The 26957-nt window shown below is 41.4% G+C and overlaps 2 long non-coding RNA genes across 2 annotated transcripts in view; one reads left to right on the top strand and one right to left on the bottom strand.

The window, feature by feature from the left end:
* Positions 1-4969: 4969 nt before the first annotated feature.
* The window catches only part of LOC143959117 (uncharacterized), a 125042-nt gene continuing 103054 nt past the window's right edge, over positions 4970-26957 (bottom strand). The window contains exons 3-6 of the long non-coding RNA XR_013270179.1: positions 9451-9512; positions 8661-8769; positions 6632-6956; positions 4970-6134 (exon numbers count right to left, since the gene is read on the bottom strand). This is a non-coding gene — a long non-coding RNA (uncharacterized LOC143959117). The remainder of the gene's footprint in view (positions 6135-6631; positions 6957-8660; positions 8770-9450; positions 9513-26957) is intronic.
* LOC143959123 (uncharacterized) lies at positions 22081-26238 on the top strand. The gene is made up of 3 exons (XR_013270186.1): positions 22081-22274; positions 25367-25399; positions 25743-26238. It is a non-coding gene; the product is annotated as an uncharacterized LOC143959123 (long non-coding RNA).

Raw genomic sequence — 26957 nt, forward strand, 5'->3', positions numbered from 1 at the left:
AAATGGACAGCATTGAATGGCTGCAGGGACATGTGACCTAGCATGTTTACACTATACATTTTACTATTTGGTTAGGGAACATGCATGTATCTTTGGGCTTCTATTGATGCCTGAATATTGTTTGGGAGAATAAATTGCTTGTCTGGTATGGACTATGCAAAGTGGCAGGCTGAGGCTGACCATACAGTGTACAATCTATTTAAACCCTTTCACTGTCCGGTCCATATGTCGTACAGACCTGACAGCAGGGGTTATTGCACACAATCCAGCAGCTGCAGTAGCCAGTGTATTTGGCTCCTGACAGTGAGGGGAGAGCGGGACCAAGCAACACTGTCAATGTACAGTATGAAAATGATGCAGTTGGTCAAAAAAAAGGAATGGCAAGAATCAACCATCCAAGAGATGTGCCACTGAGCAGCTTTAATGCTAATATTTGTTGAATTTAAAGTTGGCACACAACACAAGATGTATGAAGCCCCATTGTTTTCCAGCACTGCCATAACCATCTTATGCATGGAGTTCACCAGAGTTTCACAGGTAGCCACAGGAGACCTTGCACTCTTCTTCCTTCCGTTTGAAGATATTCAATAGGATTTAGGTCTGGAGACATACTTTGCAAGTCCATCATCTTTAGCAAGGCAGTGGACATCTTGGTGGTGTTTTTGGGGCCTGAACTGCAGCTCCCCATTGCCAGAAGATATCGTGCAGTCTCAAACATGACCTTCCCACCACCATGCTTGACTGCAAGCAAGACACACTCATCTTTGTACTCCTCACCTGGTTGCTTGACACCATGTGTACCAAATAAATGTAGCTTGGTTTCAATAATCTATGTCCTTAGTCTGCTCATCTTCAGCAAACTGTTTGCAGGGCTTTCTTCCAGGATGACTGCCATGCAAACCAATTTGATGCAGTATATGGTCTGAGCAATGACCGGCTGATTCCCCCCCCCCAATTTAACCTCTGCAGAAATCCCAAAGGCATAACCTCAGGATATGACGCTGAGCATGTGCACTCTTACTTCTTTGGTTTTGGTCTACCATGATGAGGCCTGTTCTGAGTGGAAACCTGTCCTCTTAAACCACTATATGGTCTTAGCCACTGTTCTGTAGCTCAGTTTCAAGGTCTTGGCAATCTTCTTATAGTCTAAAACCTCTTTTATGTAGAGCAACAATTCCTTTTTTCCGATCCACAGTTGCCATGAAGTGCCATGTTGAACTTCCAGTGACCAGTTTGGGAGAGTGAGCAGGATGACACAAACTTTAACACCTATTCCCCATTCACACCTGAGAACTTTTAACACTGAGTCACATGACAATGGGGAGGGAAAATGGCTAATTGGACCGAATTTGGACATTTCACTTAAAGGTGTACTTGCATTTGTTGCCAGTGATTTAGACATTAATGGATGTGTAGAGTTATTTAGAGGGGACAGCAAATTCACACTGTTATATAAGCTGTACACTCACTACTTTGTAGCAAAGTGTCATTTCTCCAGGATTGTCGCATGAAAAAAATATAATAAAATATTTACAAAAAATGAGGGGTGTAATCCTCATTGTGGTGTGTAGCTTTATGTACATTATCTCACAAAAGTATTGTATACACAATGTTGACTGGATAGATAACTTGACATCTGGACCAACTGTTGGATAACGAAGTGCCCTCTTTGTCCTGTCTGATTAAAGGAATTGCTATCAAAAAAGCACAAGGTTACCCTCCTAACACAGGATAATTACAGGTTACAGGTCCACAGGTGCCTAACAGCATCTTGCCTAAGACATCAGGTCTCTGCTGAGTTAACTCTTGATAAAATCTTATATGCTGCTATTCAAATGCTAATTGCATCTGTCCCAGAGAGCTGTCTGATAGTGTGGCCATTGGAGTCAATTGTTGAGTCACACTTAATCTTGTTTGGCTATAGAGGGTCTTGAACTTCTGTTACCTCTTGTATCCTAGCTTTAATGGATAAAAAAAACATGGTTTTGATAGCATGCATATGACAACTTTGTTTTACTCCAGATGCTAATAATTTTATATATATATATATATATATATATATATAATGTGCACACTGCTCCAACGGTGCCTCAAACATGCAGCTGCCAGGATTTTTGAGTATCCTGCCAGCGCACCGCTACAGTGTGAGGAGCCACTTCTTCAGAGCGCTTTGCAAGTGCTATTGTTAGCGCCTCAGTGAGAAAGTAGCCTAAAACGCATGGATTATTCATGCAACTCTTGCATGCTGATGCTTCAAAGTTGGGTAAATGCTAAAGGGTCTTAAAATTCTGAAATGTATACTGTAATGTGCCAAATTCTTCCATCTGCCCTGGGAACCCCTCATAATGGCCACAGCAGGTGTACAGACCTGGGAACTCAGCACAGGGATGGTGAGAACCCCTCATGGGTCTGTACACCTGTGCCCAAGTGCTGAGCACAGGGATGGTGGGAACCACTCACCTGGCACAGCAGGTGTACAAACATGGGAGCCCCTCCATAATGGGGGGGGGGGGGGAGTTATACAGACCTGGGAACACAGGACAGGGATGGTGGGAACCACTCTTAATGGGCCCAGCAGCTGTACAGACCCAGGAGCTCAGCACAGCAACGTGAGAAACCCTCAATGTGCACATGTCTACAGATGCAGGCACTCTGCACAGGGATGGTGAGAACCCCCTCATAATGGGGCCAGCAGGTGTACAGACTAAAGAGCTCAGCAGAGGAATGGTATGTACCACTCGTAGTGGGCACAGCAGCCAGCAGGTGTACAGACGTGGGAACAACCAGTGTACAGATCCAGGAACAAAAACACAGGGATGGTGGGAACCCCTCATAATGGACACAGGTGTACAGACCTGGGAACTTGGCACAGGTATGGTGGAAACCCCTTGTAATGCTCAACAGCCAGCAAGCTTACAGACCTGGAAGTACAGAGATGGTGGGAACCCCTCACAATGGGCCCAGCAGGTGTAAAAATATGGGAGCCCCTCATAATGGGCACATGGTATACAGACCTGGCAACACAGGTATGGTGGGAACCCTTATTAATGAGCAGAGCAGGCATACAGACATGGGATCCCGGCATGTGCATTAGCATGGTGTGTGGTGATACCTTTAGGAATCAATTGCACTGTCACTTGACTACAAAATAAATGTGCATTTTTTGGTGCATTGCAAAGGCATGTGCCATTGTGTACGTTCCCACAATGTAGATGTGTGAACCTAGCCTTGGAATAGATGGCAAGACCCAGCATACAGAACGAGAAAAGATTCACTGTGCAGCAGCTATAAAGACAGTGACACTTATCCATCTGGCACAAATAAGTATATGGCTTGTGTTGCTGCATTATGCAGTATATCACAAGTAAGTAAACCCTCACATTTTTGTAAATATTTTATTATTTCTTCAGTGTTGTCACCTGAAAATATATGACACTTTGCTACAATGTAAAGTAGTGCGTGTACTGCTTATATAAATGTGAATTTGCTGTCCTCTCAAAATACAGACAGCCATTAAGCAGCTGGAAACGAGTACATCCCCAAGGTGTCAATATTTTGTGTGGCCATTATTTTACATCACTGCCTTAACCATCTTGGGCATGGAGTTCACCAGAGCTTCACAGGTTGCCACTGGAGACCTTGCACGCTATCTTCCATTTGAAGATGTTCAATAGACTTTAGGTCTGGAGACATGCTTGGCCAGTCCATCATTACCTTCAACTTCTTTAGCAAGGTAGTAGACCTCTTGGTGGGCCCAGCCTACAAAGGGAGGGGATCATTCTGTTTCAGCGTGTCACAGTACATGCTGGCACTCATGGTTCCCTCAATGAACTGTAGCTCCCCATTGCTGTAAGATCTCATGCAGTCTCAAACCATGACATTTCCACCACCATGCTTGACTGTAGGCAAGACGCACTTGTCTCTGTGCTCCTCATCTGGTTGCCATCGCACATGCTTGACACCATCTAAACCAAATAAATGTATCTTGGTCTCATCAGAGCACAAGACATGGTTTCAGTAATCCATGTCCTTAGTCTGCTCATCTTCAGCAAACTGCCGTTTTCTTGTGCATGATCATTTGAAGAGGCTTTCTTCTGGAACGACAAACATGCAGACCAATGTGATGCATTGTATGGTCTGAACAATGGTCTGAACAATGACAGGCTGATTTCCCCCACCAACCGAATTAACCTCTGCAGAAATCTATGTCCATTTCCCAGAGGCATAACCTCTGGATATGATGCTGAGCATGTGCACTCAACTTTTTTGGTTTTGGTCTACCATGATGAGGCCTGTTCTGAGTGGAACCTGTCCTGTTAAACCACTGTATGGTCTTTGCCACTGTTCTGTAGCTCCGTTTCAGGGTCTTTTCAATCTTATAGCCTAAAACCTCTTTATGTAGAGCAACATATCCTTTTTTCAGATCCTCACAGTTTTGTCATGAAGTGCCATGTTGAACTTCCAGTAACCAGTATGAGAGGGATTACACAAATTTTCACACCTGAGCCCTTTTAACACTGAGTCGCAAGACAATGGGGAGGGAAAATGGCTAATTGGGACATTTTGCTTGGGGGTGTACTCGCTTTTGTTGCCAGCAGTTTAGACATTAATGACTGTGTTTGTTTGTATATTTGCTGGCCACTCAAAATAATTCACTGTTATACAAGCTGTACACTTACTACTTTCCATGTGACAACACTGAAGAAATGACGCTTTGCGACAATATAAAAAATGATAAAATATTTACAAAAATTGTGGTGCAGCTGTATGTACATTATCTCACAAAAGTATCTTGTGAATAGATGACTTGACATCTGGACCAACTGTTGGATAACCAAGTACCCTCTTTGTCTTGTCTGTTTTAAAGGAATTCCTATTTAAAAAAAAAAGCACAAAGTTATCCTCCTAAGTAAGACAGGTTAATTACAGTTTTTTTTTTATTTATTTTTTTATTTATTTTTGTCTACTTTTTATTTTGCAAGAAAATATACAAAAAAACAAATACTTTGAACAGGGTACATTCCACTCTGTACTGCGACGCAGCGCATAAATACACTACATAATACAGTTCCAAGCATACAAACTACATTTATGCTGCGGTATGATGCCTGATGTGTTGCGCAGAGTAATAATACCCTGAAACATCACATCATGCATGACGCCGCGTTGCCCTGAAAGCTTTACAAAAAACAGGTCATACTGGCATAGTTAAATTCGAATGGCATTTCAATGAGCAACAGGTATGATGGGGTAGGGGAAAAAGTTCACAGGCCCAAAGCTTCATTGACCTGCCAAAGGATACATAGTGGTGGGGGGAAGGGAAAATCTTCAGACCTACTCTTCCTCCGTAAAGTCCATCAAGTGACAGTATCTGAGCAGACTGTGAACGAGTCTGCAGCAGTCCTCTATGGATATCCTCTCCCTCTGGTGAATGAGGCGCTTTCTGGCATACCAAACAGCGTCCTTAAAGCAACACAGCACCCGCCAGGCACTATCACTGTCCTCCTGTGAATGAGTTCCACAAAAGAGTCTGTTCAACACAAGTGTGTGATGGCAGTATGTGGAATAAAAACTTTGAGTTCAGGTTCGAGAGCCCTCAACAGGCCCTGGGCAAAGGGACACTCCCAGAAAACATGCAGAGCAGTTTTCTCCTGGATGATGCAAAAGGGGCAGTGTCTGTATCTGCACAAGTTTCTGGCATGCATGCATATTTATATATTGTATATCTTTTTGTGGTGGAAAATTAGTGCCCCCCAGTTTTGACTGAGTATCTTGTGTCCCACCAATATTTTGCTCCTAGAGTCGCCACTGGTGGGTACCGCATGAGTTTTTCAGTCTGCCCTTTGGATCTTTTCAAGGATTCAACTCAGTTTAAAGCGATTGTGTAATTCAGCTCTCGTTTGAACAACAGCCCTGGTCAGACTCTCTGTAGAAGTGACTAACTTGCAGCAGCTCCTCCATCCTGCTGGCTGGAGTGGTGCCTGTTGGGGCAGTATTGGGAACAGGCAGTTGGTCCACTTCTTCCTTACATGGGGAGAAGAGTGCAGACAGCTCTGCATCATTGTGCCTATGTGACAGCACTGGAGAGTGAGGTAGGTTGTCCTGGTCTCTCCCCTCAGACAAGCTTTGTTGATCTGAAATAGACAAGACCGAAAATGTTAGTATTTACTAGCATACAAATTGATTTGTGGAAATGTAGATATAGAGAGAGAGAATCCTAAAAAAGATTTGTTTCCTATCTAAATAAACACAGCTACAACTTATTTAGCAAAAACAATAAATTAACCTAAATTATTTTGCAACCTCCTGTTTGTCCATACTTTTCATTTGTCTATTGTGATTCTACTCTATCCCTCCTGAATGTAAAACTGTAACATGAATGTAAATAATTCACAAAACCAAGTTACATAAAAAACCTGTAGAAATGCAATTTGCTTTGTATGGTAAGGGCCTATGTGTGTACACTGATTGTAATGTATAGGTGATGATGGTGTGTCCTGTTTATATCATACCAGTGGGGTCCCACTGGTATGACCAATGCTCCGACATTGGGAGCACTTGCGTGTATAAATTACTGGTTCCCTATGCGATCCATCTTAACTGGATCCCCCCCCCCCCCCATTTTACTTACCTGAGCCAGTTCATCTTCTTGGCACGTCCCCGCCGCCCTCCTCTCCACAGAGTCCCGGACCATATTTTATTTTTTTTCTTCAATTGTGTGTAAGGGACCACAACGTTTGCATCTTTTTAATAGTTTTTCCCGAGCACCAGCAATGGCTGCTTTTTATTTCCTCCTAAGGGGCATCTCTCATATACGCCCTCCTCAGATGTGTGGAAAGGCAAGTGTCCACTTTAAAGCGCATTGGACAAACCAGATGAGTCGTCCTTACCCTGAAAAGGAAAGGCAAGTATCCACTTTAAAGCACATTTGACACTCCAAAGGAGTCCTCCTTACCCTGAAAAGCAAAAAAAAAAAAAAATTATATATATATATATATATATATATATATATATATATATATATACACACACACACATACATTTTTTTTTTTTTTTTTTTTTTTTTTTATGAAAGCGATTTGGAAAGACCAGCATAGAAAAGGAGAGAAGACTGTACATTGATAAATGGTTTTAAACAGTGCAAAAACATTGCCTGACACTCCATCCTTTTCAGGCCATTAATTCAAAAATTGGTTTTAGAAAGTCTCAAATCCTTACAATTAGGTGTGTAAAGCTAGTCATACACTATACAATCTGGTCAGTCTCCCAAAATCTTAAAAAGGACAAACCTAAACTTGCCATTAGATTAAAGATGAGCAAATACAGACCCCCTCCCCCTACAAATATAAAAGAACATTTTCACTATATGCATGTAATGTGGGGAAATAAATATATATATACCGTATATACTCGCGTATAAGCCGAGATTTTCAGCCTCTTTTTTGAGGCTGAAAGTGCCCCCCTCGGCTTATACTCGAGTCATCGCTGTCTGCCTGCTCGATCAGCGTGTCGAGCAGACAGACAGCGGACATTCTAAAATTCAAAAGCCGCGCCTCCGCCTGTGATAGGCGGAACACTGAATTTCCCAGCAGTCAGTGTTCCGCCTATCACGGACATCCGCTCATCCTCGTACTACGGACGAGGATGAGACGATGTCCGTGATAGGCGGAACACAGGCTGCTGGGAAATTCAGTGTTCCGCCTATCACAGGCGAAGGCGGAGGCGCGGCTTTTGAATTTTAGAATGGCCGCCGAGGCGCCGACGAAGAGCGGCGATCCTGGCAAGGCACGGGACGGAGGCAAGGCAAGGCAAGGCACGGCACGGGACGGGACGGAGGCAAGGCACGACACGGGACGGAGGCAAGGAGGCAAGGCACGACACGGGACGGAGGCAAGGAGGCACGGGACGGAGGCAAGGAGGCAAGGCACGGCACGGGACGGAGGCAAGGCAAGGCACGGCACGGGACGGAGGCACGGCACGGGACGGAGGCACGGCACGGGACGGAGGCACGGCACGGGACGGAGGCACGGCACGGGACGGAGGCAAGGCACGGGACGGAGGCAAGGCACGGGACGGAGGCTCGGGACACAGGCTCGGGACACGGGTAGGCTGGACACACACACACACACAGGGATGGATGGATACACACACACACAGGGATGGATGGATGGAGACACACACACACAGGGATGGATGGATGGATGGAGACACACACACACACAGGGATGGATGGATGGACACACACACACACACAGGGATGGATGGATGGATGGACACACACAGGGATGGATGGATGGACACACAGACACACAGGGATGGACGGACACACACACAGGGATGGACAGGCATGTTTCACCCTCGGCTTATACACGAGTCAATAAGTTTGCCAGTTTTTTTGGGGGTAAATTGGGGGCCTCGGCTTATATTCGGGTCGGCCTATACTCGAGTATATACGGTACATACATATTTTCTAAATATTTCATATCCAAGCTAAAAGAAAACCTAAAATAACCACAAAAAAGCCACTTAAAACATCTCATTGCTCAAAACACTTAAACAATTGCTGATCTTCAATACAAAATAAATAAATAAATGTTGGCATACATGCTATGGACATGCTATAATCTAATAGCACACACAAACGTGAGTTGTATACTTACACAAGGCATTGAACCTTCTCCATGATTGTAAAGAAAAAACAGCTCCTCTCTCCAAACTGTTTTCCTGGATGGAGTGAGTTTTCATGACTTTAATACCTTATCTTTTGTTCTGAATGGGAGAGACAAAAGCAATACCATGGGCAGGTAGTTTATTATTTTATATATATATATATATATATATATATATATATATATATATATATATAATTTTTTATTTTTTTTTGTTGCTTTAACACTCTGACGGGTACAGTTGGATTTTTTTAGAGCACATTAAAACTGGTGCACTCAGAATCTGTGTTTAGAAAACGTGCTTTGGCAAGAAAACCTGGAATCTGGCTTCCATATGGAGCTTCACCAGGATTTTAGTATCTGAAATTGCGTCACGTATCGGTAATGTTACCAACACAGGTGCAAATGCTCTTCTGAATTATACACAAGTATTTAAGGGAACAACCACCCAGAAAAGTTCCATTCAAGTTTATTTTTAGGACCAGCTCTGTTAAGTTTGCATACATTAAATATATATTTTCTCAATATTTGATATTCAGGCTAAAAGCCAAAAAACAATGCCCAACACTCCATCATTTTCAGGCCATTAGTCCAAAATTCAGTTTTAGAAATGATGTAAACAATTAGGTGTGTAATTAGCGTCACACGACCATGTGATTGTCAGTTAAAGCGAGGACTAGTAGATTTTCAGGACAAGGGACAAGTAGATTGACTTCCGCTTTAGTCCCTTGGACAAGTTGTAAATCTCATTACAAAACATAATATATTGAATTTTACTCACCAACTCTCTGCTCCATTGTAGAACAGACTGCTGCGAGGCAATTTCTCCTCTTCACGTAATATCTGTAATAAAAATACATTTTTAGTTAAGCAAATTATAAAATAAAGAGATTTCTACAATAATAACTTCCATTGCAAATAATAATTGATTCCACTAACAGCTTAACCCCTTCCCGCTGAGCGTACGCAGATGTGCATACTCAGCTTCCGGGGGTATACCGGGATGATGCCCGCACCTGCAGGCATCATCCCGGTACCGTTTTGTTCAGCGGGCGATTAGCTATCCAGCCATAACAACCGATGCGGCTAAAAGCCACTCGGATGTAATGCGGAAGGGGAACGTTCCCCCCCCTCCCGCCACTTTTACCGGTGCTCCCGCTCGATCGGGAGCACCGATACCTGGTGCGATGCCGCTGGAGAGGAACTGGAACGAAGCCGTAATCGGCTTCGTTCCAGTCTCCTCATAGTAAACACGGAAGCGACGTCATGACGTCACTTCATGTTTACTCGGCTGCCAATGGCTCCGGTTTTTAAAAAATATCCGGTATTCAGAATCGCCGTTTTCGGCGATCTGAATACATTGAAGTGTAAAGGAGGGGTGGGGGGTCTTTTAGACCCCCGATCCCTCCATAAAGAGTACCTGTCACTGCCTATTACTGTCACAAGGGATGTTTACATTCCTTGTGACAGCAATAAAAGTGATCAAATTTTTTATTGTATTTTTTTTAAAACAATTTAGTCATTTAAAAAAAAATAAAAAAAATAAATATTTAAAGTGCCGGCCGTCCCTGCGACAAATCACACATGTGAGGTATTGCCGCGATCGTCAGAGCGAGAGCAATAATTCTAGCACTAGACCACCTCTGTAACGCTAACCTGGTAACCGTAAAAAATGTTTAAAGTGACGCCTATTGAGATTTTTAGGTACCGTACTTTGCCGTCAATCCACAAGTGCATGCAAATATAAAGTGACATGTTTGGTATCTATTTACTCGGCGTAACATTATCTTTCACATTATGCAAAAAAAAATGGGATAACTTTATTTATTTTTTTTAATTCATGAAAGTGTCCCTTTTCCCAAAAAGTTGCATTTAAAACACTGCTGCGCAAATACCGTGTGACATAAAATATTGCAACAATCGTTTTTATTCTCTAGAGTCTCTGTTAAAAATATATATTATAATGTTTGGGGGTCCCAAGTAATTTTTTAGCAAAAAATATGGATTTTAACTTGTAAATGCCAAAAATAGGCTTAGTCATGAAAGGGTTAAAGATGAGCAAATACATGGACCCCCACCTCTCCCCCTACAAATATAAAGGAACATTTTTCACTATATGCATGTAATGTGGGGAAATAAAAAAATATATATACATACATTCATACATACATACATATTTTCTAAATATTTGCTATCCAAGCTTGAAGAAAACCTAAAATAACCACAAAAAAGCCACTTAAAAGATCTAATTGCTTAAAACACTTAAACAATTGCTGATCCTCAATACAAAATAAATGTTAGCATACATGAGATGGACCTAATCTAATGGCACACAAACGTGAGTTGTATACTTACACAAGGCGTGGAACCTTCCCCATGATTGTATAATACAACTAAAATTGTAAAACTCAGCAGATCCTCTCTCCAAACAGTTTTCCTGGATGGAGTGTGTTATGAGTTTTATACCTTATACCAATGGGCAGGTAGTTTTATTTATATTTTTTTTTCTTAGTTGCTTTAACACTATATCATGGGTAGTTGGATTTTTTTTTTTTTTTTTTATTTTATTTTTGGCGCTCATTAACTTTAAAACTGGTGCACTCTGAATCTGTGTGTTTAGAAAATGGGCTTTGGCAAGAAAACCTGGAAGCTGATTTGGTTCCATATGGAGCTTCAACAGGCTTTTAGTATCTGAAATTGCGTCACACATATAGGTAATTTTACCAACACAGGTGCAAATACTTTTCTGAAGTATTTAAGGGAACAACCACCCAGAAAAGTTCCATTCAAGTCTATTTTTAGGACCAGTTCACACCATAGAAATGCAGCCTAGATGCATTTATGATGTATTTTTGCCACAGTCTAGTGCATTTTCCATCTCCTCTTTTTCTTAACCTTTTTTAAAAAGGATGTGTTCAAGTGCATTTCAATGCATTTTACAGTGTTGCAGTATACTCTAGTGCATGAAAAATGCAGCATGTTGTAATGGACTGCATGTGGTGTGAACTGGACCTCACTCATACATATTGAAGCCACAGACAGCCCTACAACTAGCATTGTTCAAGATAGATTTTAGCATTAAAAATGGGTTTCCTTTAGGGCTCTTTCACACATGTGGACTGTTCAGGTCCTCCTGTCAGTTTTTAAGGTGGACCTGAACAGACGCTCCATGTACCGTGATGGATGTCATTGGTGACATGTCTGCTGACATCTGATCCAATCCACTAAATGCAGATGATGGAAACCCTATTTCCCATCCGTCTGGTGGATTGGATCGGATAAATACAGCCAGGCAGATCTATTTTCATTCAATCCCCATTGAGGAGAGCGGGGCTCTGACAAGTCCATTCCCACACAATGAGTGGAGATGGACTTGTCATTGGCTGGCTCAGCGGGGATCAATGGATCAATCCCTGCTGAGCAAGCAGAGTCTGTCAAATCAGACATTATGTGTAGCCAACACTTTTGTTTAAAATTGTTCTATTTAAGGACCAGTTCACAACATAGTCTGGATGTAATCTAGATGCTTTTCTGCATGCCCCTTTTTAATGTGTGGTTTGTACGTTCTTTTTATTTTTTTATTTTTATTTTTTCCTCTTGACCTTTAAATAAGAACGTGTTCCAGTGCATTCCAGGGAGCTCCAGTGTTTTTGATGCATTTTTAGAGCGTTTTTTTCCAGTGCAGGAAAAATGCATCGACAGAGAGTGGCTGTTTCTTAAGCAGACTCTGACCAAAATAGGACTAGGACCAGTCCTATTGAGGAAAAAAATATGGCACTTTATACCAAGCCAAGAGCAAGAATATGGATCAATCAGTCGTTCTCAACAAATGTCCCTATTCAAAATGGGACACGTCAGTGATGTCCGCTGTCTCCTCCCCTGTTTGTTTTGGTAATGGAACATCCAGTAACAGCTCTTGCGCTCGGTTCACACAAGTGCAACACGACTTTTGGAGGCAACTTGGACGTGACTTGGACACGACTTGCAACACTACTTTAAGTCACCCCAGGCCAGGTGACTTGCCATGGCCAATCAGAGACTGTGCTCTCAGGGGAACTCCTTTTTTGAGAGCTGATAATTCTCTGAGTCGCCTCTGTATAGACGGAGATCCAACTTGGAGGTGACCTCCATTGAAATCAATGGGTACCAGTCGCCTACAAGTCGGATTGAAGTAGTACAGGAACCTTTTCTGAAGTCAGAGCGACTTCAGTAGTGTACATTAAGACAGCTCTCATTCACTTACATTGATTTTCTACATGTTGGTGAGGTGACTTGGGGCAACTTGAAGTCTGATCTGAGTCGCCCCGTGTGAACCGGCACTTAAACAAATTCCTTTTATTAGAGGCATACCAATGAGTGGCCAGGAGGCGAAATTAGCTGTATTTGCTACTTTACGTCACCAACCCACATGTCTCTATGCCATCTTTTCTGTATGAATTCCATTCCAATTCCGTTTTGGAGGCCTGAGTAATTTTAAGGTAAATCTGTCTAAATTGGAAATTCTTAATGTTTCCTTGTCCCTTCATCAAGTTAAGGCTCTTAGGAACAATTGTCCATTTAAGATGTGTACCTCGACATTGAAATACTTGGATATAAAAATTCCACAGGATCTTACTAGGCTATATATAGAAAATTATTATCCACTTATGCAGCGTATAATAAAAGATCTTAAAATGTATGATCAAGCCCACCATTCATGGTTCGGGAGGATTAATATCTTTAAAAACTTGTATATTACCTTGTTTTCTTTCTTTTTCAAACTATACTAATAGTGGTTCCCCATTTCTTTTTTTCAATGGGCTACAATCTGCCTTTACAAGGTTTATCTAGGAAGCAATAGATCTATATTACAGAGGAGAATTTTGTCTCTTCCCCCAAAGCAAAAGGGGGGGGGGGGGGCTTGGGGCACCTGACCTATACTACTACTACTACCATGTGTCAGCGATATTAGTCAGACTGGTAAACTGGTTTCATTATTCGCATTTTAAACAACGGGTACACTATCCTCTATTCCTTTTTCTTTGAGCACACCTATTGCTCATCTGGGATAAAATGCAAATTCAATTGGGGCTCTACCTGAAAATGGGAATGACACCCCTGTTTGGCAGTCCAGCGCCCCCCCCCCCCCCCCAGAGATGGCACAGAGACATTTTCTGACATGGAGACAGGAGTCAAATCATCAAACATCTCAAATTCTTTCTCGGGGAGAGCTCCCGTCATCAAATTTGATCCATTTACAGCCGCAGTCAATTAAACAATGGCTGGAATATCGGCAACTAACATCTTTTCTTTCCTCTCTCCCTCCTATAGATGTGTTTAACAGAGGGCCAGATCCCTTTTTGAATCTCTTGTTACAAGAAACTATACCGGAACATATTTTGTCTTCTGTGTATAGGGTTCTTATTTCTAGACACCATCCATAGCCCCCAGAGTTTTGATATGTGGCATAGAGGCTTGAAGGTCCAAATTAAAACAGAGGAATGGGAAAAAGAGAATTTATTCTTACACATATGTCGTTGGCTACGAAGGCATAAGAAACAATTTTTAAGCTTCTTTCTCGATGGTACAGATGCCCGGTGCTGCTCCACCAGATATATTCAAATGTGACAGACTTGTGTTGGCATTGACATTCTGCCAAAGGTTTGTTATTACATATTTGGTAATGTCCTTCAGTTTATAATTTTTGTGATATGATACTCCAGCTTTATGCTCGGGTAATGGGGGAAACTATTCTCAACATACCACAAATTACTTTGTTATCCAGTCTCCCTGGCTCATATAAAATTAAAAAGGGCCTTCTGAGACATTGGTTGAAAGCAGCAAGAGCAGTTATACTGCACCATTGGCGGTTGGCACATGTTCCATCATTAACTGAGTAGATTTCAGAGATGGATTACATTGCGAGGATGGACACTTATGAACAATGTTGTCAAATTTGGCAGCTGTGGAAGATGTTAAGGGAATACCGTGAATTATGGAATCTGATTGGAGGTTGTAGATAGGATATGAAATCAGTGCAGAGTTGGGATGAGCAAGGTGACATTAGTTTGAGTAATCATTTCGGGTAGTTCTAAAGGTTTGTTTTTTTATTATTTTTTCCCTCTTTCTTCCCCCTTCTGCCTATTGATAGGGTTTGGCTGGATGTGGGTATATGTTTTATTTTTTATTATAATGTGGTATGTTATTATTTATAGGATGTGGATTATGTGTTTCTTCTTATTTTATTCAGAATAAAAATAAAATAAAGAGAAAATTGCCCCTCTAAAACATATTTTGTTTTCCTTTTTTTTTTTTGAGCAGCGACCCTAGAAAATGCGATTGTAGCAATATTTTGTCACACGGTATTTGTCTTTTAAAACACATTTTTTAAATTATAATGACCATCAACAAAATGTTACAATTTTGAAGCGTGACATGTTGGGTATCAATTTACTCGGCGTAACATTATCTTTCACAATAAAAAAAAAAAAAATTGGGCTAATTTTACTGTTGTCATATTTTGTTTATATTCAAAATAAGTGTTTGTTTTTGTTTTTTTTTGGGGGGAAAAAAAGTGCGCTTGTAAGACCGCTGTGCAAATGCGGTGTGAAAAGTATTGCAATGAATGGCATTTTATTCTCTAGGGTGTTATAAAAAAAATATGTTTGGGGTTCTAGCAAAAAAATAAAAAAAAAAAGTTTTAAACATGTAAACACCGAGTCTAAAAAAAAGAGGCCTGCTCATTAAGTGGTTAAGCAGCTGACAAACAAAAGTGAGTACATGCCCAAAGTGTCAATATTTTGTGTGTCCATTGTTGTTTTACAGCACTGCCTTAACCATCTTGGGCATGGAGTTCACCAGAGCTTCACAGGTTGCCACTGGAGACCTTACATGCTTCTACCTTCCATTTGAAGATGTTCAATGGGCTTTAGGTCTGGAGACATGCTTGGCCAGTCCATCTTTACTAGGGATGAGCTCAGTTGTGTTCGCATGGAACACGTGCAGAGCCTGCCAGGAAGTCAGCGCTGAGCTAATCACAGGCTGTGAAACATTGCCCCGATGTGCGGCCGCAGAGATCGGGCAATGTCTCACTGCCTGTGATAAAAGCAGCGCTGCGTCGACTTCCTGGCGGGCTCTTCACATGCTCCATGTGAACACGCCTGAGATCATCCCTAATCTTTACCCTTAGCTTCTTTAGCAAGGCAGTAGACATCTTGGCGGTCTGACTGGTGTCTTGATCAGGTTGAATACTGCCTTGCGCCACAGTCTACAAATGGAGGGGATCGTGCTATGCTTCAACATGTCACAGTACATTTTGGCATTTATGGTTCCCTCTATGAACTGTAGCTCCCCATTGCTGAAAGATCTCAGGCAGTCTCAAACCACACTTGTCTTTGTACTCCTCATCTGGTTGCCACAGCACACGCTTGACACCATCTAAACCAAATAAATGTATCTTGGTCTCATCGAAGCACAGGACATGGTTTCAGTAATCCATGTCCTTAGTCTGCTCATCTTCAGCTAACTGTTTGCCGGCTTTCTTGTGCATCATCTTTTGAAGAGCCTTTCTTCTGGAATCGCCACCATGCAGACCAATTTGATGCAGTGTATGGTCTGAGCAATGAAAGGCTGATTCCCCACACCTACCAATTTAACCTCTGCAGAAATCCTATGTCTATTTCCCAAAGACATAACCTCTGGATATGACACTGAGCACGTGCACTCTACTTCTTTAGTCTACCATGGTGAGGCCTGTTCTGAGTGGAACCTGTCCTGTTAAACCACTGTTCTGCAGTTCAATGTCAGGGTCTTGGCAATCTTCTTATAGCCGAATACCTCTTTATGCAGAGCAACAATTCCTTTTTTCAGATCCTCACAGTTCTTTGCCATGAAGTGCCATGTTGAACTTCCAGTGCCCAGCATGGCAGAGTTAGCGGGATGACACAAAGTTTGACACCTGAGACCTTGTAACGCTGAGTCGCATGACAATGGGGAGGGAAAATGGCTAATTGGGCCCAATTTGGACATTTTGCTTAGGGGTGTACTTACGTTTGTTGCCAGTGGTTTAGACATTAATGGCTGTGTGTTGAGTTATTTTGAGGGGACAGCAAATGTACACTGTTATACAAGCAGTACACTCACTACTTTACTTTGTAGCAAAGTGTAATTTCTCCAGTGTTGTCGCATGAAGAGATATAATAAAATATTTCCAAAAATGTGAGGGGTGTAATCCTCATTGTGGTGTGTAGCCCTATGTGCATTATCTCACAAAAGTATCTCGTACACAATGCTGATTGAATAGATAATAACTTGACTTCTGGACCAACTGTTGGATAACCAAGTGCCCTCTTTGTCTTGTCTGATTTAAAGGAATTACTATTAAAAAAAGGCACAAAGTTATACTCCTAACACAGGATAATTACAGGTTACAGGTCCACACAGGTGCCTAACAACATCTTGGCTAAGACTTGGGTCACTGCTGAATTAACTCTTGATAAACTCTGAGGCTGCTATTCAAATGCTAATTGCATCTGTCCCAGAGAGCTGTCTGATAGTGTGGCCACTGGAGTCAATTGTTGAATCACACTTAATCTTGTTTGCCTATAGAGACACTTGAACTTTTGTTATAAACTTTACCTCTGGCCGCTTTTTTTTTTTTTTTTTTTTTTTTTTTTATATCCAGCACCATAGGTATCTGAGATTTATTGGATAAGACAAAGAATTGATTTGCTAACTTGTATATGCCAACTTTGTTTTACTCCAGATGCTGCAAGATGGAGATCTATATATCTTTTTTTTTTTTTTTTTTTTTTTTTTTTTTTAATAATTAATCTTAAGGCCTGGTTTATACTGTTCTTGGACACAACGTTGACTTTAGTCTTTGACAATAAACTGAAGCATCTCTATAGCGCCTGCAAAGTGTCCAAGTGTTAAAGTAGCCTAAAGAACATGGATTTTCATGCAACCCTTGCATTCTGATGCTTCAAAGTTGAGCAAATGCAAAAGGGGTTTTACAATTCTTAATTATGCCTAGGCACTCGGAACAAGGATGGTGGGAAACCTACATAATAGACACAGCAGTTGTAGAGATGTGGGAACCCCTCATAATCACATCAGGTGTAAAGACCTGGGGAATTGGCACAGGGATGGTGGGAGCCCCTCATAATGGACACAGCAGGGGTACAGACCTGAGAACTTGGCACAGGTATGGTGGGAACCCCTAATAATGGGCACAGGGATGATGGGAACCCTTCATCATAATGGGCACAGCAGGTGTACATAACTGGGAACTCGGCACAGTGATGGTGGGAACCATTCTTAATGAGCACAGCAGCCAGCAGGTTTACAGGCCCAGGAGCTCAACACAGGAATGATGAGAACCCTCCAATATGCACAAAATGTCTACAGATGTGGAAACTTGGCACAGGGATGGTGAGAACCCCCTCATAATGGGGCCGGGAGGTGTGCAGACCCAAGAGCTCAGCACAGAGATGGTGTGAACTACTCATAATGGACAGCAGCCAATGGGTGCACAGACATGGAAACTCCTCATAATGGACACAACCAGTGTACAGACCTATGAATGCAACACAGGGATGGTGGATACCCCTAATAGGCATACAGACACAGGAACTTGGCACAGGGTTGTTGGGAACCACTCATAATGGGCACAACGGCCAGCAGATGTACAGATGTGGGAACCCATCAGAATGGGCACTGCAGGTGTACAAACTGAAGAGCATGGCACAGGGATGGTGGGAACCACTCAACATCTACAGACCTGGTAACTCTGCACCAAGATGGTGCGAGCCACTCCTAATGGACACCAGCAGGTGTACAGATCCAGGAGCTCAGCACAGGGATGGTGGGAACCCCTCAAAATGGGTACAGCAGATTGTAGATCTGGGAAATCCGAGCTATTACTAGTAGCCCCCTGAGACCAGAACAAACTGCCAGTGATTTATAGCTCTAACATCCACCAAACAATAATAGAATGTATGGGTGGAGTGATCCTTGAAGGTGAGCTGCTGCATTTTTTTTATTTTTTATAACAATTCCACATAGTGTCCGAATATTTGACACTTTGGCAGCATGGGTACGAGGACAGATCCATTTTTTTTTTTTTTTTATCTTTATTTTTTTTCTACACCACGCAGTTTGTTTGGAACTTGTGTGCAAATTGTGAGCACCAGCCGCCACTGGAGCCGACAGCCCAACTGTCTCCTTGCTCAGCAGGGGTTAGTGGAAAGATCTGCCAGAGTAAAGGTAATTCCAGGTGGAGACCCCCTTGAGTAAGGGGCTTTAAAGACACAGCTTGTAGACATGAAATTCCTAATGACCTCTTTACAAGGATTTGCTTTAGGCACACACATACAGCATTACTAGTGGAAATCTAATTTTCACATTAATCTGAAGTTTGTTGGAAAAAAAATGGTAAACCAAGTTGCATGCCTCATTGTGATATCATTAAAAATAAAATGGTGAAGCAGTGCACGAAGACCCATTTCACACTGAGGTGTTTCAGCTGCTTTTGGGCTAAAATGGTGCCTGTAAAGCACCTAAAAAAGCATCCACTGTAGCCCCAGTGTGAGAGCCTGAGTGCTTTCACACTGGGGTGGTGCATTTTCAGTATGTTAGAAAAAATCCTGCAAGCAGCATCTTTGGGGCGATGGAGGAGCGGCTGTGTTTCCACCAACGTGACTTGTCAAGTGACTTGGGACTGCAAAGTTGCATGACAATTCATACACCGTGATTTCCAATGAGCACCGTTCATATCTGTGCGACTTAAAAATAATCCCTGCATTAATTTGGTCCCACTTTGTCAGATCAAAATTGTGGCCAAAGTCACAGCAAATTGGTTACAATAGTGGAAACCTAGCCTTGGGCCCCTTTCACGCTTGTACAACTTGCCCCACAATTTGGGAATGTAAATTTAAGATAAGTCTTTCCTCATGATTTCCAATGACAACCATTCATATTATGGTGTCAAGTCATTACAACTTAAAGTCCCTGCACTACTTTGGTAAGACTTTACCAGTTACACAGGCATTTCCTGAAATTGCTGCAAAATTAGGGTGGTAAAATCATGCAACTTTTAAAGTCGCAGTAGTGTGAAAGGAGCCTTAGGCTTCACGTACACTGGCAGCCCCTAAACTTGCCAAAGCTCCTAAACTGAACTCCATATAAGCATGTCAACGTACACATAGGCTTTTAGGAGCTGCCATGTTTGTTTAGCCTAGGTTCACATATGTGCGATCAGACATCGCATGTGATTAGCACCCACACCACAGGTGCCGATCACATGTGATGTCTGTGCAGTGCGAGTTCGGTTATACAGTTGCATGACTGAACTTGCATTTGATTTGTGCAAAAATGGTGCAGGAACTTTTATTTTCCTGCATTAGAATTTATATCGCAGGAGCGTTCTCACCTATGTGATCTAATTCCTGTGAGTTCACAGTTCATACTGTGATCTGTGAACCAATCTGGGGGTGTCATTAACAATGTATTGATGTTTACAGCGGTTCAGAGGGCAGTGTGAACTGCCTGCTGGAAAGATGTGGGAACACGTTACGCTGGTTCCCACATCGCACATATGTGAACCTAGGTTCTATTGTGCTTCAACCTCTCTCATGGATGTGAGACGATAACATTCAGGAACATCTTGACCCTGGCTATGGAAAACACAATACAGCAAAAAATGTGCCACAATTTTGACACTTTTTGCTGCGGGTGAACTAAATGTAGCCCATTGTACATGAAACCTTAAGCATGCAAGTACTGCGTTTTTTTTTTTTTTTGCCATAATTTGCATTTTTTTTCACTGTATATAGCTGGATGCTAAGCAACCACAGTGTAAAAAAAAATAAGCAAAATGCGGCAAAAACGTGTGTCCAAAAATGTGGCAAGCACCGCAAAAGGCACTGCAGAAACGCTCAAAAGCAACATGCATAGATGGGAACTCAGCCTTAGATGTTCCTGCTTCAAAAGAGTTTTAGGCTCAGTTCACACTGGTGCGATGTGGGAAACTCTGAATCTAGTGCACCTGAATTGCTGGCAGTTCACACTGCCCTCGGTGAACCACTGCATGTGTCGATACAAAGTTGACTCCCGGATTGGATCATAGTGCAAACTGAATTCTGACCATTTCTGGTTCAGATTAAAAAAGTCTTGCATGAGTTTGGTCAGAATGCAATGCAAATTCAGCCAAACAAACTGGTTGCATTTGCATCACATGTGATCTGCACAGCAATGCGGTGCAAATTGCATGCAATATCTGGCATTGCACCCACTCTGAACCAAGCCTTGGTGGCATTGTATATGCATTTTAAGCATCTAATTGGCTCCTGGATGCACAAATTCTATTTTCTATCAAAGCAACTGACTGCACCAAAAATGCATTCAAAAGCCAGTGTGCATACCCTTTCACACTAGGGAGGTGCGGGCGTCGGCGGTAAAGTGCTGCTATTTTAGCAGGGCTTTACCGTTTTAGCAACGGTATGCGGCCGCTAGTGGGGCAGTTTTAACCCCTGCTAGTGGCCAAAAAAGGGTTAAAACCGCCTGCCAAGCACCGCTGCAACTGCGCTTTTGCCGGCAGTATAGCCGAACTGCCCCATTGATTTCAATGGGTAGGAGCGGTGAATAAACCACTCCAAAGATGCGGCTAGCAGGACTTTTTTTCACTGTCCTGCTAGCGCACCACTCCGGCTTTCACACTGGAGTGAAAGGGGCTGTTTTTATCAGGCGCTACATAAGCGCTATTTTTAGCGATGTAGTGCCTGAAAACCACCCCAGTGTGAAGGGGGGCCTTAGGCTCGATTCACATCTATGCATATTGCTTTTGAGCATTTTTGCAGTGCTTGTTGTGTTTTTGGACATGCGTTTTTGCCGCGTGTTTTTTTTATTTTATTTTTTTCGCAGTAAAAATGCAGTGCTTGCATTTTTTTTTTTTTTTTTTTTTTTTTTTTTTTTGATGCAGCTCCATTCACTTCTATTACATGAAATAAACGCTGCATGGTCTAAAGATGTGCATTGAAAAATGCTAAATACACCTGCAATATGCAACCTGCACAAGTGTGAATCAGACCTTGGACAAATTTAGAAGCTGCAGTGTGCATGGGCACTTAGGCTGGATTCACACCTGTGCATTTTGGAGATTTGTACTACAGAACGTGTTCCATATGAAAACATGTTAAGTGGGCTGTAGTGAAAATCTGCAGAATGCAAAAAGCACAAAAAATGTGCCTTTATAGCTTCTGAAGAAAAAACTATCCAAGGTAAAACCCTTACCTTTTTTTTTTTTCTGTATAGGTTTTGCTTGCAAAAGCTTTCTTCTGTCTCCCAGGATGCCAGTTTTTCAGACCAGAGATTGGCAGCATTTTTTTTTTTATTTATTTTTTTTTAAATTTGGAGCACTGGCCTTTGCTTGTGACCAGACAGTGAACCCTAACTTGTTACAATGTTGTATCCTCCTATCAGGACAGGTTTTGGACTTTTAAACCCAGGTGACTCTGTGCTGTTTCTTACTTTCCGTTTTGGATTTTATCTAGAGTGGATTGAATTTATCAGAGTCTGTGACCAGATCATCCAATGCGTTGGAAGAAGAGAATATCCAGTCACATTCAGGTATGTACACCACTCATGTTGTGAAGTTTGTCAGTCACTAGAGAGGTGACGTGGGCTAATTTTTGAAGTACAGTTTGCCGCTTTTGTAAACTTGCGTGATGCTGTCTATTGGTGAATGAGGGATTTATCTGGAAAGTTGGTTTGCAGGGTTTCTTCTTCCTTTTTTATTTTTCAATGTTATATACTTAGAATGCAAGGGTAGAGCATACTGCTGTATACTCTATTATATTGTGTAGTATGGGATCTTTAATGCAAACCTCTTGCATTCTGTTTTTTTTTTTTTTTTTTTTTTTTTTTTTTTCTTTCTTTATTGTAAGCACATTTAAGCTTGCCATACACTGTACAATGTGATTTTACAACCTTCTTTAGAACTACCAGAAACTATACGGTGCAAGTGCCTGTCCATTTGTGTTCGCATAGTTTTATTCAAGCCGTGTGTGTGTGTGTGTGTTTGTTTTTTTTCCCCACTGCAGGTTGAAGGAGGGAAAGTGGATCCCCCCCCATTCACACATTTCTCTTTGGATGGGGTAATCTTTCCCACTGTGGCATTGCAGTATGACAGTGGGCTGTTTTCAAATTAATAATGTTGTCCGTTATAGCCACACTGATCATTGGGGAAAATTGCCTGGTTGTACACAAGTCATCCAATAGATCAACTTCTGTACAACCAGCCAGCCTATACATGGATCAAAATTCAGCCATTCCTGCTAAACAAGCTGAATTTTGACTCCATGTACAGCCAGGCTAACTCTAAAGCGCAACCTCTGTACAATCAGATTGTCTCTTGTATGGCCAGCTGAAAATGCAAAAGAATTTAGTGTCTCTTGTCAATAGCAGTCCAGGTGATAGAGGGGCTTATTTTGAAGCGCAGATACCCAAGTGTATCTTTCAGTTTACTGTAAGTTGGCAATTATGTTCTATTTGTGAATGAAGCATGAGGGAAATTGATTTGCTGTGTTCCTTATGTTTACTGTATTAAGACACTATAGATTCAGGAATATGCCAGGGACTTGTATCCTATTTGAGATCTTGACTTCAACCATAACAAAAACTCATTGCATAGATCTAGTTTTTCTGTTTTGTTATGCACATTTAGGGTGGTCATACACTATACAATCTCCTTAAAACCCCTTTCACACTGAGGCAGTTTTCAGACATTTTAGCACTAGAAATGGCCTCTAAAAAGTAGATGGAAACTGCCTCCCATTCTGTGCATTGTGTGCTTTCACACTGGGGCAGTGCACTTGCGGGATGTTAGAAAAATTCCTCCAAGCAGCATTTTTGAGCGGCTTGGAAGCACTGTATTTAGTGCTTTCAAAATGCCACTGCCCATTGAGTAGGTGGGGCTTTTAACTTTTTCTACCTTTTTCCATTTTGAGTGATCCTCGCTGAGCTAGCAGTCTGTCAAAATGGACATGCTATGTGTGAAAGGCACCTAACATTAATAATGTACTATCAGCCTTAAACAAAACTTCATTTAAATAGGTATAATGGGTTTAAAAAATGTAAGCCACTATGTGCATTGCTGCTGGAAATGACAAAGGGCCATGTAACTTTGTTTAAAAAAAAAAGAGTCGATTTTGACTATTGCCGGCAATGGCACCGTCCAAATTGGTGCAACGCCGACTTTGTGGCAATGCACTGATTACCAAAAGTAATCCCTGCACTACTTTTGGTGACTTCAAGGGTGATTTGAAGGGATTTATTTGTATGAACCCACATAAATTTCTTTAAAATCACCCCAAAGTCTGACTGCATGCATTTGTGTGCTTTTTTTTTTTGCATAGTGTTTTCCATGTATTCCCATGGCTCTAGTTCACACCAGTGCAGTCAGTTCCAGTCGGTTTACTATGCAGAAACTGACGAACTGACTGCATTGGTGTGAACTAGAGCCATTGGAATACATGGAAAATGTATTAGATAAATATGCTTTTTTAGCGCAGAGAAAATCACACGGAAAAGTATCTGGTATGAACTGGCCCTAAGCCGAGGTTCACACTGCTGCTTTGTAGGAACAAGTGCAATTCCAGCATTTGTTGCCGCATCGCTCCTCTCCCACAGGCATTTCACACTGGCTTCTGCAAACCACGGTAGATGTCATTACATTGTTATTGACACCACCAGATAGGTTCACAGATCGCACTGTGAACTTGCACAGGTAAGAACACCTATGCCATCTGATTTTCAGTGTGGGAGGGGGTCCCATTACTTTTTTTTTTTTTTTTTTTTTCCCTGTGAATTTAATGTGAGTTCAGACATACAGCTGTGTGCCTGTACTGGCATTAGATAGAAATCACATGTGATTGACACCTGCAGTGTGGGTGCGAATCACATGCTATGTCTGAGATCGCAGCAGTGTGAAACTGGACTAAAACTTAAAATTACAGGTACTAAGGCAGAAAATTAAAACATCTATTAAAATGAGTTCTGTGATTTGCATATTTGGGGAGAATTGTTTTTGCGCGTAAAGAGATTAGACTTTTATAACATGACAATTCTGAAGCAATTTGAGACTCGGATGTCTGTTTCAGTAGAACGTATACAATACTGCAATACTGAACAGGTGTGTGTTGTGTTTTTTTTTTTTTTTTTGTTTTTTTCTCAATGCTAATGAGGCATGATGTCCCAGACTTGTCACAGACAAAGGTGGAGACGAGAAATCAAAAAAAGATGGACTCAGACCTTAAGGCTCCTAATTTTCAGACATCAGTGTAAAAAGGGCTTAGCCAATCATTGGTAGTATATAAAAAAAAAAAGAAAGTCCTAATTGGTTGTCAGCAATTCCAAACCTCTATAAATTCTACAGACACAGCCATTTCAAGCAAAACTCCTGATCCTGAGATCGCTTGCGATATTGGATTGCCATTTTGCAGATTGCATCTTTTGAAAATCTTAGATTTTTTTTATCCTTTTAATATTCACATTTGCATAGATTTATCTTGTCTTTGTCTATCCTTTTTTAGTTATAGATATTGTGTAGTTTATTACTGCTGTTTATTGCCAGTTACTGTGTACTGCATTAATACATTTTATTTCCATTTTATTTCCATTTGAACTTCTGTTTGTACTATAACCTGTTTTTTGCATTTTAGGAATTCTAAAAAATCTGCCATGGCATCAGAGGGGTAAGTACATTTCCCTTTTTTTTTTTTTGTAATTTTATTTATATATATTTATATATATATATATATATATATATTATAAATTTTCTATATCTCTCTTGTTTCAAGTGTATTTTATATTGGGTTAGATACTTATGCGCTGGTGGGTATTTGTATTTTATATTTGGTATATTAATTGGGCCATATTTACATATTGAGCAACTTGTGGATTATGTGTTTGTGTGTTTTTTTTTTTTTTTTTCCCCTCCCTTTCCTTTGTAAGGATTAAGGTATATGTTGAAACAAAATGGTTGACCGTATGTCTTACTAAATACATGTATTTTTCTATCCTTCTCTGTAAAATAAGGACTCGTCATCTTTAGTCACGTACTCATCAAGAAGAGGCCGCATCAGCCCTAAAAAGCAGTCTACGCCCAGAAGATTGTCTTATCAGCTGATAACACCCGGAGAATTGTCTTTTCTTTGAAAATGTTGTTTTTTTACACTGCTGATGTTTGCTCTTTTCTGTCTATAAAAGATGTAATAAAGAAGCCTCAGAGCCAGAGTCAGTCAGAGAAAGTCAGAGTTAACGACGGACTTCTGAGCAGAAATACTGAATACTTCCGTGTCTCTTTGCTTAGATAAGAACTCTAACTAACAATTGGGAAACGGTAACATAACCTGACAAATAGGTGACTTGTTGAGGTCACACCTAACATTTCTGGCGCCGCGAACAAGGGACCTGCAGAAAGAAACAAGAGGCGAACGAACATAAGGACGGAACGAAATGGTCGGGCACATCAAGAACCACAGACAAATCCTGCGCAGGTAAGAAAAGCTTTATTTTCTTATAAACTCTGTGCTTCTTAGATTTGTGCCCACCTGATCTGTCTGAATTGTTCTTCAGGTAAACACCAACCTCTGTAGTAAGCGGGTCTTGAACTTAATATTTTGGCTTATGTTACCGTTGTTTCTTGTCTGTCTACTTGTCATCTGTCTGTTGTGAATGAAATAAGCCCTGTTTGTATGGTGTGAATTGAAACATATATCATCCCAATGGGTAACGGAATGCGCCCTTAACTCGTAAGAGTACTTTGGGGGTCCGACACTTAAGTTTGATATACGCTTTTTGATTCATGAGCCTAAAAACGGGTTGAAAGTATAAGTCCTGACTGCCTCAATAAAGCAGGAATAAGAAACGAATGCTGAGAGATTCCATGGTAATGGGACGGAAATAAGGTCTCCACAAAGTCCCGGAGACCTAGTCATATGTGTTTGGCCACCAAAAGGGAATGCTTGTATATGTTGTAGCTGTCAGTCTGGTCATAATATTTGTCAGTTGGCTAGCATATAAGGTAATTCGATTTCAGAAATCTCATATAGGAGAGGGTTTTTAGTATTTTGGCACCCTAGGAGGAGAAGGCAACGAGACACTTAGTAAGTGATCCAAACGCCACCTAGGCAGGACTGTCAAAATGGGCCAGACACATGGTAAACCCCAGGAGGAATCTCAGAAATGTTATGCTGTTAAAGACATAATTACAATGTTGTATGGGAAGGATAAGGCACAGGGCACAAATAG

The sequence above is a fragment of the Lithobates pipiens genome, unplaced genomic scaffold (genome assembly GCF_037356315.1).
Source record: "Lithobates pipiens isolate NorthernLeopardFrog02 unplaced genomic scaffold, aLitPip1_a1.2 Scaffold_67, whole genome shotgun sequence".
In the NCBI taxonomy this organism is placed as follows: Eukaryota; Metazoa; Chordata; class Amphibia; order Anura; family Ranidae; genus Lithobates; species Lithobates pipiens.